The following is a 14686-nucleotide window of genomic DNA, read 5'->3' as shown; positions in this document are numbered from 1 at the left end:
GGGACCGGGGGACCAGCCCTTGCTAACCCAATGGGTTGTGACTCAGGACTGGTCTCGGCGTGCTCCAAGGCCGGAGGCTACGGAAGGAAGGCGAGCGGGAGGTCTGGGACCAGCTTGCCCCAGGGGACTGGGCGGGGCAGGCCCCGGGTCACGGAAGCCGTAACGAACCTTAGCGAAACCCTGAGAAGGGGCTGTGGAAACCAGCTCTGCGCTGGAACGCTCCCCGAGCCCAGCCTCCCGGCCTTGCACTTCCTCCCGGGCCCACCAGGGCGGCGAAAGGCCCGCGACCCCAGCCGAATTCCTCCGGGAGGCGACGGTGGGGCTGGCGGCCCAACGCACCCAGCCAAACCCAATCTGCGCTCCAACCTGCCTTCGCCCCCCACCCCCGCCCGGGGAGCCGCACTGCATGCGGGGCACACGCTCCCAAGGGCCCCGGCACCGTGTGGGCACCCCCGCCACAAGGCCGGGGAGAGCCAGGCACTGGCAGTGCAGCGTCGTCCCCGGAGGCCACAGCCACGACGTGGCCATTACTGGCCCCTCCAGCCACCCACAAAACTGGCTTCTAGCCCCGCGGGCCCTCGGGCGCCCGCTCCACCTTCTCCGAGGCCCCGCACTGGCTCCGCCCGGCCCCGCCCCGCACTCACCTGCGCCGGCTCCCGGCGGGACGCACCGCCGCCTCCCAGCTCCGCTCCGCTCCGCGTCCACCCCCGAGGAACTAGGCAAAGAGGGCCTCGTTTGGAGCGGGCCCGATGGACGGAACTTGAGGCGCGCCGGGGCTGAGCCGAGGGCGGCGCCCCGAATCTCCGCCGCCCCGGAGGGAGGAGGCGGCGCCGGAGCGCGGAGCCCAGCGGGGGAACAAAGAGGAGCCGGGATGGGGCCGCGCGCTTCCTGGGTGTCGGGTGACAGGTTCGCAGGGGAAGGCCCCGGCCGAGCCACCTGAGGAGGAGCCTCTTCCACGAGGCAGGCGGGGTGGGGCCGGAGGGGCACCCGGGCCCCAGAGCCAGACGAACGGGGCGCACCAGGTGCGGCGACCGCTTTCAAGGAAGGAAGCTGGCGGGCTCCGGCGCCGGGACCCGGGGGCTCGACGGAGTGCGGAGATAATGACTCGGGGAGGGTTTTACCGCCCCAGCACCCCGCCCGCCCCCAGCGCCGCGCCATTGGCTCAGGTGCTGTGGGGAGGGGGAGGGACAGTAGGCGGACCGAAGACGATTCACCTTGACTGTGGCTCCGGTTGGTGCGCGTCGCAGGGCACGCCCGACCGGGACTGCGGAGACGGCCGGAGCGCCGCCTGTTCGCCCAACCCCGCCGGGTTTGGCCCCCAAGGGGTCCCGCCGCCCACCTTCTGTCCCAGCATCCTACCTTTGGGCCGGAGCACCCCAGGCCGGGGTGCACCCCGGTGCCCTGCCACCCCACCTCCCTTTAAGCCGGTTGCTAGCCAAGGTGTGTGTAGCACAGCAAACTTGGAAACCCGACTCTGGGCTGGGGGAGGGGAAGTGCTCCTGGAGGCCCGGGAGTACTGAGGAGTCACACTGGACGGTTCTCCGCAGTCTCCAAGGAGGAGTGTGCTCACGTCTGTCCGCCCGCGGTGGGAGCACCCAGGCCCGAGGGCGCAGAGTTTGAGCGAGCACCGGGGGCTCTCCGCTCGTCCTCACCCACCTTTGCCTAGCTCTGAGGCCTCACAGGTGTCTGGCCACCGCCGCCGCAGGGAACAAAGACCGCCTGTCCCGGAAGGGGGAGGGGAAGGGGAGCCGCCCCCAGACCCGCTCGCATCTCCCTTCCTTCCCCTCCACTGCCGCAGTGGCTCCCCCGGGAGGGGGCGGGGCCATCTGGGGCGAGGACCGGGATTAGATCCCTCTGAACCTCCGTAGCTCGAATGCCACCCCGGAACCCTCGGGGAGGGGCAGGGTTAAGGTACACCCCAGCTGTCCCCACTGAAGTGGCCTCTTCCTTCTTCCCCAGCATCCCGGGCACCAGAGCGCGCCCTCCTCTCCTCCCTTGCTTTGGGCGCCCTCCCGTTCCCTGCCGCGCCCGGCTGCCCCAGACGGCAGCCACAGTTCAAAACCAGATTAAAATAAAACGTTAATCCGCCTTCCTCCCTTTTAGCTCCTAGTTCTCCCGACGGATCCGGGCAGGTCTGACCGCCTAGAAGCCTCTAAAGCCGGGCATGGGGGTGGGGTGGAGCCTGGCTGATGTTCCTACCGAACTAAAGAGCCCCGGCGTTTAGGTTGAAAACCGTTAGCACTGCGTCCTGAGCTCCCGCGAAGGAAGTGGATTAGAGGAGCCAGGCCTCTAGATTCCTCCCTCCCCTGCTGTCCTCCAGGGCCGGGGAGTGACGCTGCAGATACGAACCCTTCAATAGACTCAGCTCCTGGGCAAGACCTGCTTCAGCCGTGGATGGTGCAGACAGATGGCTCCGGAGGCAAGACCCACCCCAAGGCAGGAAGGCCAGGGCCCGACCGTCCCCCTCCCAGCACCGCTGGGGAAGCTAAGAACGGAGGAGCAAGGCTCGACCCAACATACCGGGGGGGGGGTGGCTGCACATTAACCCCTCCCTGCCCCGCTTCTTCCCCTCGCACCCCTGTGGCCCTGAACCTCGCAGCCGACCAGCATCTCCACTCGCGCCCTACCTGTCCCTAGGCCTGTCCCGCCCCAGGCGGCCACAGTGCTGCGTGCCTGGAGGCGCAGGCCACGCCGGCTGCGAGTGGCCCCCTCGTCCTGCCTCGCCCGTTTATAGCATGCGCCCCGCCCCCCGCGCCCCGCCCGGGCCCATTCACCTGCTGTCGAGAACCAGACACCGCAGAGCGGAAAGCTAGCCGCTCGCTCGGCTGCGGGGTCCCGCCGTCGGGACTCGAAGGGCGGGGGCGCGGGTGAGATGGATCCGATTTCTACCTTTCTTAAATGCTCCGTTGAAAGTCGAGACAGCCCCGGCCAACGGCAGGCATCGCTTGCTGCCCCGCAGCTCCCTCCGCACCCCGAGACCCCCCAGCCTCACTGTGGGAGGGGCCGTGAAATTGCACCCTCAAGGTCCTCATACATATTTTAGGGAGCGGGCTCGGCCAGTAACCGGAGCTGGACCGGAGTGGTGAGGGGGCGGTCCCCGGGGACCCGATATCCCAGATCGCTTACAGCTCCCGGCTCAGGCCAGAGAAGGGCTCGGACGAACTCGGGTCCTCGCTTTGCTGGCCCGCTGAGTGTACCATGGCTGCAGACAAGTACCCTACCCTCCCTCCTAGGTCCAACGTCTGTCTGCCCGCTGCGACAGTCCGCACCTAGAGAGGTCCTTCCCTGCTAGAGGCCAGAGACCCACTCGGCCCTGCTGTCAGAGATGGGTAGTTTTGTTTCCTGACCTGGATCGAGGTTTAGGAAGGGCTTTCTTGTGCTTAGGCTCTTGACCGCAGAGCCTTACCTGGCCCCGAGGCTTGTGGGGTCCTGAATGGTCCGCACGCCACGTGCCAGAGCACTGCAGACTTAGCGCTCCTGACATCCACCTCAGCACGTCCTGACGCTTGATCCTTTCCCAACCGCTGCCCCACGCAGTTTACCTAATTCCAAGCCCTCGCCCCTCTGTGATGGCCCCAGTTGTACCGAAAGTGTTGAGTGAAGGGGTATTCATTCCTCCACTCCATATACGCATCAGGTCGGGGAGAGGGTTGCTGTGTGGGTTGCAGCGCCTCAAACGAGCCATTGAAGGGCCATCCACCTCGTGGCCTCTTAGAAATAGTGGGTTCCGCCTGCGACTTCAAGTCGATCCTTTGCTCCAACCGTGGTTTTGTTTGTTTGTTTTTGTTGTTGTTGTTTTATGTCTTTCTGAACTGTTCAAGTGTCTGTGTTCTGATTCTCATATGTACGCGCGCGGTTTCCAGATCCCCTTCCTGAACTTTGGTTTCCCCACTTGCAAAAATAGATAGCGTGACGTCTACTTCTTGGAAGACCCGGCACCCTGGTTCTGACATGGTATCATAGACCCCATGGGCCCTTGAAGACCTTCTTCCTCTTATTCCACGGCCATTCAACGGGAATGTGGCCTTACTGTCTTGGGCCCAACCCCAGCCTCAGCTCTCGGGATGGGGCTTTAAGGTAAAAATCTAGATGCGCACGGATGGACTCTCAAAGGGCTGTTCAAAACCCAACCAGCTAGCTGACCCCAAGGGCTGTGTGTGCTTCTGAGCGCTTCTCTCCAAGAGGCTTCAGGACCCTGTCCTGGTGTCGGCTGGAGCTCAGGAGAGCGCTCCAGCTGCGGGAGGCGGAGGTGCAGTGCCGGAGAAGAAAGAATGAGACACGCCCACAGTGGTGGGACAGCCTCCCAGGAATCCACACAGCTACCAAAACAACTAGGAGCCTGGCTGGAGACCGCACCTGTAATCTCAGCCTCAGGGAGGCTGCCGCGAGACGAGCCCGGGTTAAGGCCAGCCTGGAATGCATGTCGAGTTCTTGTCGCCCGATAAATTCATTAATTAGATTATTAATTTAAATCAGCTAAATAGGATGCATATATGCGGTCATGTCTTGGAAATTATCTGGGCATTCGGTGAAAACGCAAAGGGCACATCGGTTCCTGTTTTGAAAAAAATCACCTTTTTATGTACTAAAGAAAATCGAAGAATTTTAAGATTTTTGTTGTGTGTGTGTTCTAGGTTATTCCAAGAGAATTGTGTTGGTGTTGCCTATATGTTTCATTGACCTTCTAATTTAAAAAGACACTCAGAAGTTGGATTTTTTAAAAACCTCAACCTTCTTTGCGTGCGGTCTTGAAGGAGTGGCCCCCGAGAGGCCCGTTGCAGACCCCGGACTGCGGCTGCTGTAGCTCTCTGCTCTGAACCCTCGCCTCTCTCTGTCTCTCTGTCTCTGTCTCTGTCTCTGTCTCCCTCCCTCCCTCCCTCCCTCCCTCCCTCCCTCCCTCCCTCCCTCCCTCCCTCCCTCCCTCCCTCTCTCTCTCTCTCTCTCTCTCTCTCTCTCTCTCTCTCTCTCTCTCCTCTATCTGGCGTCTGCCTGGCTGAGCTCCATCCCGGCTTTACGGAGTCGGAAGCATCATCCCCAGAGTGTCTCACCCGAGTCAGCACAGACCAAGACCAGCGCCAAAACTAGCGCCAAGAGGACCGCGTTTAGCCGATTAGTTGCCTTGTCTGTAAAATAGGTGGGAAAATATCTCCCGTATCTTTTTCCAGAATGGAAAGGATGCGCAACAGAAGATGCCTGGCCCTACAGAGTCGGTGTGGCTGCGTTGGGGCTCCCCTCCCTCACCCGGGAAACACTCGCGTGGCTGTCTCCCCATCCCCTATGACCCTTCAGCATCCGCTACACCCAGAGGAGAGAGAAGAAACGCCACACATCAAGCCCAGGGTTCCCGGGTCCTAGGCGCAGAAACCTTGAGGGTCTAGTCCGTTTGTGTTTGCAGTTCTTAGAGGATTGGCCGCCTACAGCCTCAATAGATTATCCAAAGGTCAGTGACCCAAATACTGTTTGGCCCTGCGCCAGGTTTCACTCCTGGTGTCCAAAGCAGAATTTAATTGTGATGAATAATTTGCCCCCAAACCATGCAAAGGCTCTCTCTCTCTCTCTGGAAACTCACTCTGTAGACCAGGCTGGCCTTGAACTCAGCACTCAGAGATCCTTCTGCCTCTGCTGGAATGAAAGGCCTGTGACATCCCTGCTGGCTTAAACATATTTTTGTTTTCTGTTTGTTTTTCTTGTTTTGAAACCTTTGCAAGAGTTAGCTCTTAAATGTCCCAAATTAAAACAATAGCCTACATTATTTATGAATCACTTAACAAATATTTGGGCATGATGTGGTGTCGCACACCTGTAATCGCAGCAGTTGGGAAGCAGAGGCAGGAGGATCACCACAAGTTCCAGGCCAGCCGGATCACAGAGAGCTCCAGGCCTGCCAGGAACTCTTTTGAGACCCTACTCTCGCCCCACAAAAAAGGGGAAGGGTGTGCCCTGCAATTTTGTGACCTTTCTGAGACTCCGTGTGTTCTCTGGCAGTGAACCGGGAGCTTGCCCAAATCAGAGGACTCTTGTGAACATCGTATTAGGAAATGTTTTCGCATGCCCCCCTGTAAGGTGAGGTGCTTTTTCAGTGGACGTTTTGTTTTGTTTTGGCAGCTGTCACATTCATCTAGGAGATGGGGCTGTCTGGGAATGCTCCTTGGCATAGCCCAGTCGATCCCTCGTTTCCCTGGTCAGGTCTCACCTCTAACCTGCCAACTCTCGCTTTCAACGTGGTGTCTTAGGCGTGCTAGTTGTGACTGTGTGACTCTCCTGGTTACCCGCAGCTCCTCAGACCCCCAGGGCTCCGTGCGGGCGAACCTGCGGAGTCCTCATTCGCGTTGCCCCTAGCCCCGAGTAGCGTTTTACAATCTCGTTGTTGTTGCTCTCTTTGTATTTGCAGATGAAAGATTCCCAAGCCCGGCTAGGCCTTTCTCTGGGCGGGGGCGCAGGGCCCGTAGGGAACCGGAGAGTGGGAGATTAAAGGGTGACAAAGGACCCCTGGGGAAGCCTGCTGGCCTTCCTTAAGAGAGCTACCCCAGGAGCCGCAGAGAATTTCCTGGGGACACCCTGAAGGGTGGGCCTTATAGAAAGATTATCAAAGCTCCTGGCTGCAGATAGCCGCGTTAGCCCCCGGGACGACGCAGGGCCTTTCAAGGGAGAGGTGAGGGAGAAGGGAATTAGTCTCTGTGTGTTGGAGTAAGTGCTGATCAGGAGTATCAGAATTTAGGCAGTGGGTCCAAGATCTAACTCTAATGCTCAAACTGACTTAGCGGAGCCCATTCTATATGGAGAGATGTCTTGCTCATCCTAGACACAGGGGTGTGGGGCGCTCTGCCCTATGGGAAGCAGCCTTCGGGGAAGTGCCTCAAGGACAGACTTAGCAGTGGACTTCCTAGTAGAGTTCTTACCCTCTCCCAGGAGCAGATGGGAGGTGGGAGAAGGGAGTGGGGAGCGGGAGGAGAGAAGAGAGGGAGAAATGGGATTGGAATGCAAAAACTAAATTAACAACAACAGCCGGGCGTTGGTGGCGCACGCCTTTAATCCCAGCACTCGGGAGGCAGAGGCAGGCGGATCTCTGTGAGTTCGAGACCAGCCTGGACTACCAAGCAAGTTCCAGGACAGCCTCCAAAGCCACAGAGAAACCCTGTCTCGAAAAACCAAAAAAAAAAAAAAAAAAACAACAACAAACAATAATAATAATGATGATGATGATAATAATAATAATAAAAAGAGTATCCGGAATTTCTGAAGCGCCGTGATCGCCGTTCTGTCCACCAACCTCCGCCGAGAAAGCGAACTCCTCCGTGGCGGGTGCTACGGTTGCTGCCGCGGAAACACTGGGCCCGCCCTCCAGAGACCCACTGAGACAGGCAGGAGCCGCTATCTCCGCAGCTGCAGGCTCTGCCCTGTGGGAGACAGCGTTCGGTCTGCAGCAAGGATGCCAGACTGCTGGGAGCTCAAGGTGGGTCACAGCCCGGCTTCAGATTCCGGGGTGGGCAGGTGTGGGGGAAAATACCCTACTCCGTCCTTTAGCCCAAACCCTTAGGGATAAAACTCCAGCCCGAGGGAAGGGCCACACCCACCTGCCTGGCTCCCGGAAGCTAATCCCTGCGTTTGTGTTTGAATGACTTGACAGGGATGACACAAGGGAGTCAATGGAAGAGCCTGGGATTCCGCGGCTCAGTGAGAGGCGACGCCAGAGTGTCGTAGGACAGGGCACACATCCCTGATCTGTTTCTCTGTGGTGGCCTCTGCTCTGTGTGACAGCTTCAGCCAGCAGGACCTCAGCCTGGGCCTTGTCATTCCAAGGGACTGCTAAGGGGACTTCCCAGGCTCCTCTTCCCATTCTCCGTTGTCCTAGGCTGTGTCCATGGACCGTGGACAGGTTCCACATCTGCAAACCAGGGGCTGGAAGAACGCCTCAAATTACATCTGTTTTTCCAGCGTTAGTCCTCTTTCGTCCCTCCAGCTTCGCACCGAAGAAGCTGCTGGAGCCGACGGACGAGCCCACGGAGGCTGTGCTGTGCTGGGGACCAGAAGGCAGACAGTGCAAGGCCTGACCTTGACGGGACCCTTGGATGCACCTGCTCACAGGTGCAGATTTATCTCTTTCTCCCCTCTGAGAAGCAAGAAGCATTTTGCCTACTTTTCAAATGGGAAACTAAGGCTCGAAGGGGTGGATCAAATTGTTCAAAATCATGCATATAACGAGCCTCCCAGTGTGGAAAAGTAGATGTCTAGTAGTTAGCCCAGTCCCCCGGAGCCGAATGGCCCAGCTCTGGAATTCTGTCTTATGCCGGAGCCTGTGTGACCTTTAAGCTCATGTGTCCTAAGACAGCCAACAGGACACATGTTGAAGACACTCTCCCTACCACTTCAGACAAATCAAATGGAAACTCTGGAGGCTTCTGGCAGTTGTGTGGCTGAGGGGTAGGGAGCTGCCCCTGAAAGGTCAACAGACTAAAGGAACCAGTCAGAGCCAGCAATTCCCCTTGGGGCTTAAGCACCTGTGGAGCCTTTGTGGATAGAGGCAGGCAGGGCCGGAAGCTCTGCTCCCCCATCGCTCTCACAGAGTGTTAGGAGCTTCCTTGGGTCACATGTTGTGGGATCCATTCTCTGTGCTGGCGCTGGGAAACGGCCCCCTCACTGCATTGTGTCTCAGCCCTGAGCTGCCAGCTGATGGGGTCTCTTTAAGGAATTGATCTCTCCCAGTCCCTAAAGTGTTCCTCAACAGTCATCTCCTCCCCAGCCTCTGCCCCATGAATGATTTAGCACCTTGGAGGGCTTGGACAGCTTCCTCTGCACTGGAGGCCTGTGGCTGTGACATCACCAGCCCCCACCACGGTGATGGGCCTTTCTGCTCTAATGGGGAAGAAGTGCAGAGGGCTGTCTGGAGGAGATTGGCCATGAAAGTGAGTATCCATCTGGCTCCACAGACCTTTGGTTTGGGGGGTCTGACTGATGGGTCAGCTAGCTAATTACCCTCAAAAGTACCTAGAGAAAAGCCTGCGTCCAGCTCTCTGTCCCCAGCCCAGAGGGACCCACGCTCATTTCAGAGCAAGGCTTTTCTTTCCCTTCCTAATATGTTATATACAAAAGAGTTATACCAAGTGTTATGACCCTTTATTCTGGACACACACAGACATATGCACACACACGTGCTCAAATGCACATGAACACACACACACACATACACGCACACACATGCTCACACACATGCTCACATGCACCAAATCAGTGACTCTCAATCTTCTTAACACTGTGGTCCTTTAACACGGTTCCTCATGTTGTGGTGACCCCAACCATAAAATCATTTCGTTGCTACTTCATAACTGTAATCTTTCTGCTGTTATGGATTGTAACTTGAAATATCTGCTATGTGACCCCCAGAGAGGTCATGACCTGTAGGTTGAGAACCACTAGCCTACATGGATGTGCACACACACTTGTCCACTGTTTGCAAGAATCCTCTCAGGAAGTTCATCTCTATGCACCACCTAAATCTTTCCTGCTATCCAAGAGGCTCATTTTTCGCAGACTCCATCTGGAACCAACAGAGAACAGCTGGTCGTTACTGGCCATATGCTAACCCTCCAAGCACACATGTCGAATGATGGCAGTCCTGGTCCCTCCCGCTCTGCATCTCTTCTGAACTTGAGTAACTTCTCCCAATTCCACCATCCTTTGTGGAGACAACAGCATTTTTGCTAAGCAGCGTCCAGCCCAGCTTCTGCAGAGGTTGGCCCATGGGCAGGGGAATGGCTTTCTGGGGGTCTCATCAGGTCGACTTCTGCCACCTTGGAGGAGGTGTAACTTGTAAGAAGAGTCAGCAGCTTCCCACTGGGCTCCCTCCAGTGGTGGCCCCTTGGCTAGGGAGTTTTCTCTGATTGTTCCAGGTGAGTAAAATGTGACTCCACCAGGATGACATCCACGTCTGCAGAGGACATGGGACAGAGTGGGTAAGGTTTGGGCTTTGTTGAAATGGCTTTGATGAAATGCAGCTTACACACAACAAACTCAATCAAGAAGAACATGGGGCTGGGGCGCCAGGCGATGGTGGTGCGCGCCTTTAATCCCAGCACTTGGGAGGCTGAGGCAGGTGGATCTCTGTGAGTTCAAGGCCAGTCTGGTCTACAGAATGAGTGCCAGGATAGGCTCCAATGCTACAGAGAGAAACCCTGTCTCGAAAACCAAAAAAAGAAAAAGACGGAGGAAGAGGAGGGGGAGGGGAAGGAGGGGGAGGGGGAGGGGAAGGATCAGGGCTGTGGGATGGGTCAGCCAGAAAGGCACTTGCTGTGCAAGCCTGACTGCTTGAGCTCAGATCCCCAGCGCCCACATAAAAAAGCAGGGCTCAGCCAGGCATCATCATAGTTCATGCTTTTAATCCCAGCACTCAGGAGGCAGACACAGGCAGATCGCTATGAATTCAGAGGAAAAACAAAACAAACAACAGATGATCTGGGTATTGTGACGCATGACTTTAATCCCACCAGTCAGGAGGCAGAGGTCTCAGCAGCAGAGGCAAGTGAAATTCAAGACAACCCTAGTCTAGAGAACACGTCCTAGGCCCGTCAGGGCTGCACCGTGAGACCAGCTTTTTAAAACAGCAGGGGCAAGTCCTAGGCCCGTCAGGGCTGCACCGTGAGACCAGCTTTTTAAAACAGCAGGGTGTGGGGCTGGAGGGGTGGCTTGTGAGGGGAGCCTGCCAAGAGCTGCACCTGGTAAAACTTCATAGCCCCGGCCACCTGAGCTCAGTCCCAGAAGGCCATTAGTAGGGTGGAAGAAGAGAACTGTTCTGGAACTTACTATATAGCTCAGGCTGACCCCAAACTTGTAGCAATCCTCCTGCCTCAGTCTCTCAAGTGCTGTGATTATAGGTGTGAGCCGTGCTTGTCTTCCCCTGGCATTTTCCCTTTTCCTCGACCCTCTACAGGCAGGAAGATGGAGTTCAGACCTTCCCTCATTTTTCACGCTCCCTCAGAGGGCATCTGGAGGGGGGAACTCAACCCTGGGCTCCCTCGCCGCCAGCTCTGAAAATATCCCCTTTTCTGTTGATAAACGACTTCCCCACAGGCCATTTCATGTGCTTCTTGGGATCTCCTGCCACACAGATGAGGACATCGAGGTTCAGGGAGACCCGGCGACTTGTCCAAGTCACATAGCTTGCGCGTGGCAGATCTGAGACTCAACCCAGAGTTCCTGTCTCTTTGCCTCCTTATCCCCAAGGAGACTCAGCAGAGCCCCGGCTCTTCTGTCTGGGTTGAGGGCTCTACTACTCTGCTGGGCCCTACCAGGGGTGTATTAGTCGTGTCACTCATTGTGACGAAATCCCTGACAGGAGCAACTTAAGGAGGGCAAAGTTATTTTGGCCCACCGTTTACAGAGATACAGTCCATGATGGCAGCAAGGACCTGGCAGGACAGCCCCAGGACAGCCCCAGGACAGCGGGTGCTTGTCACCGGGGTGCCTTGCCTACTGATGGACAGAAAGCAGAGAGCACAAATTGGAGCCAGAGGCAGGTATGGCCTTCCAGGCAGGGGTGACCCAGTGACCCATTGCTACCAGCTAGTGTTTGCCTCTCAAAGGCGGTACCACGGGAACAGCACCACTAGCTGGGAACCAAAAAAACAAACGCATGAGCCTATGAGGAGGCATTCCAGATTCAAACCAGAAGCAGGAGCCCTTGACCTAAGCTCTTAGCCAGCCCCAGCCTGTTCTTACTGGGCCCCATTTAGAATTATTCTACTCATATGATGACTCTGAGCTGCCTGTGATCCTTCAGGTAGCCCTCAGCCTTGAAGCTGGAAAACCAAGCTATCGAATCCAAAGACCCTGCTCACAGGCACTGCACCTTTTGTTTCCATGACGAAAATCCAGACTGGAGGTTGCTATTGCCTCAAGGTCAAAGGCTTGCCCTGTGTGGGCATAGAAATAGAGCGGGCACTTAGTCTTTTGTTTTTGCAGTGCTATGTTACAAACCCAGAGGAAGGCAGACAAATATTCTACCACTGAGCCATACCCCAGGTTTTCTGTAGCTCAAGCTGGCCTTAAATTTGTTATGTATAGCCCAAGCCGGGTTGAACTTGAAATCCTCCTGCCTCTGCCTGTTGAGTGCTGAAATTATAGGCATGCGGCATCACACCAGATGTGCATGTATTAAATGTTTGTTGAATAAGTGAATGGTGGCATTTGGTAATAGACACTCTGGGTGGCAGATAAATCAAATCATATCCAGAGAGGCTAGGCAATGGTGGAGTGGCCCTTTAATCCCAGCACTTGGTGGGGCTGGAGAGATGGCTCAGTGGTTAAGAGCACTGGCTTCCTTCCAGTGGTCCTGGGTTCAATTCCCAGCACCCATATGGCAGCTTACTGTGGGAACACCAGACCTTGAGCAGAGACCCACTTCCCCTTCTGCCTGGGAGTAGGCAGCTGTAAGACAATGTTTACTAAACATGTTTACTAAAAACAATACAATGCCCGGGGGCAATAAGTTCCTGGAAAAGGCCTGCCCACAGAAACCACCCTCGACCTTGTCCAAAGACTAACCGCCTCTTCTGCCACGCCCAGATCAGTTTTTTGGTGTCAGGGCAGAACCAGCCAGGGGAGAGGAGAGAGCAGAAGCTTCTCTGGTGGGAGCCTTTCTTAGGAAGTTTTCTTGAACCTTTTTGGAGCCTGTTTAAAGTTTTCTTTACATCGTTGAACAAGTCTCTGTGTTGTCAATCCCCGACACCCTCCGCACGTTCTCGGACACAGGCCGCGCAGCAGACGCGACAGCTTACAACTGTCTGTACCTCAGTCCCAGAGAATCTGACACCCTCACACCAATGCACATAAAATTAAGTAATTAATTTTTAAAAACTCCCAGCACTTGGGAGGCAGATACAGGCAGATCTGTGAGTTGGAGGACAGACTGGTCTATACAGTGAGCTCCTGGACACCAGGGCCATGTAGAGAAACCCTGTCTCAACAAACAAACAAACGAATCCTGGGAGGATGGAAATTGTTTACTCTAAAGGGTATTTTACTTTCCATCATATTATCATGTCTATGTGAGAATGCTGTCATTACTTTTTGTTGTTGTTGTTTCAAGACAAGGTTTCTCTGTGTAATAACTCTGGCTATCCTGGAACTCACTCTGTAGACCAGGTTGGACTTGAACGTACCGAGATCCGCCTGCCTCTGCCTCCCAGTCCTGGGATCAAAGGCGTGCGCCACCACCGCCCGGCTGTTATCACCTTTCAATGGAGACTTAAGCAGTCTAATAATTTGGCCTCTCGTATAGGAAGAAGTAGGGCCAGGATTCAGCTGAATTCCATAGCAACCCTCTGTCCACTGTCCATGAGCAGCAGTATGGAGTCCCGATGGCTTATGGCTTGCAGTTAGGCAGCTCTGGCTCTGTACTTTTCACAGACTTTGCCTGGCCTAGCTGTGTGACCATGTCATTTGTATGTGCTGGCCCCAAAACAGTGGGTTCCAAACTCTTCTCTGAAGCATGGCATCAAATCCAGCATCAGCCTCAGTCACAGAGGTGACCGCTCTAAAGGGGAACAGCCAGAGATTTTCCGTCTCTTTGGACACTACACAGCCCATTCTGATGCAGGAGACATGACAGCCGGTGTTTGCAACTCAACTGGAGGAGGCAATAGGAGCCTGCACGCCAGCATCATGGGTCCTGGCCACCTGGGAGGGGGTGGAGAGGCAGGAAGGGTGGTGCTACTCCATTAATGCCCAACCTCCTAAATGCCCAGCCCCAAGCTAACAGAGCACCTTTTATTCACTACTTCTTTGTTAACTTGAGGCCTCCTTCCTCAAGAAGAACTCGAAGAACCTCGCCCACAGAGGAAGACCACTGAAAAAAGTCATTCAGCTTGGTGGTCATGGCGCATGCCTTTAATCCCAGCAGTCGGGACAGAGAGGTAGGAGGACCTCTGTGAGTTCAAGGACAGCCTGATCTACAGAGTGAGTTCCAGGACAGCCAGAGCTACTCAAAGAAACCCTGTCTTTAAAAAATTAATAAATACAAAAATTAATAAATAAAAGTCATTTGCAAAAAAAGAACATGCCTCCTCCTGCCCCAGGAAAGTGCAAAACCACAACTAATGTAGAGATACCAAGTAAACATTTTCTGAGTGGAGCCCAGGATCCCAAGGAGCCCTTACAAGGTACATAGTGACACTAGCTTTCCCTGTCACTCTCCAAGGCCGGCTCCATTTTTCCTCCACCGGAATGCCCATGGGATGAGAGGGGACTGGGCATTAGCCTCGAGCTGATGTCAAGTGAGATCCTCTTGCAGTCAGAGACACAGGCTCCCCAGAGCTTCCCGGGGCCAGCGGGATTTCAGTGGTTTAGCACCTGAGTGTCACGGGCTCTACTTGGCCCTGTCCATGACTCTAGAGTCCTAGTCAACCAATTATAGCCCTTTTCCACAGACAACCCAAGGGCCATGGCTCAGGGGTGTTCCTAGGAGTCCTCACAGAGCCAATGCCTCAGGGGTGCTGTCTTACGTTGCTTCCCTCACAGCTCATTCCTTGGGGTCGGTGGCAGGATGCTGGTACAAAGCCTGGTTGCCGGTGAGAGGCTGCTGCTCATGGAAACTATCTGTGCACAGGATAGAGTTACCTGTATCAAGTAACCAAGCCTTTTAATCCACCTTGTAGTCAAACTGGGCGTCACTGGGCCCCTGTGAGCCTGAGAG

This window comes from Mesocricetus auratus, unplaced genomic scaffold (genome assembly GCF_017639785.1).
Source record: "Mesocricetus auratus isolate SY011 unplaced genomic scaffold, BCM_Maur_2.0 Super-Scaffold_100019, whole genome shotgun sequence".
Classification (NCBI taxonomy): Eukaryota; Metazoa; Chordata; class Mammalia; order Rodentia; family Cricetidae; genus Mesocricetus; species Mesocricetus auratus.
The sequence above is the reverse complement of the archived record's forward strand: the minus strand, read 5'-3'. Positions refer to the sequence as shown.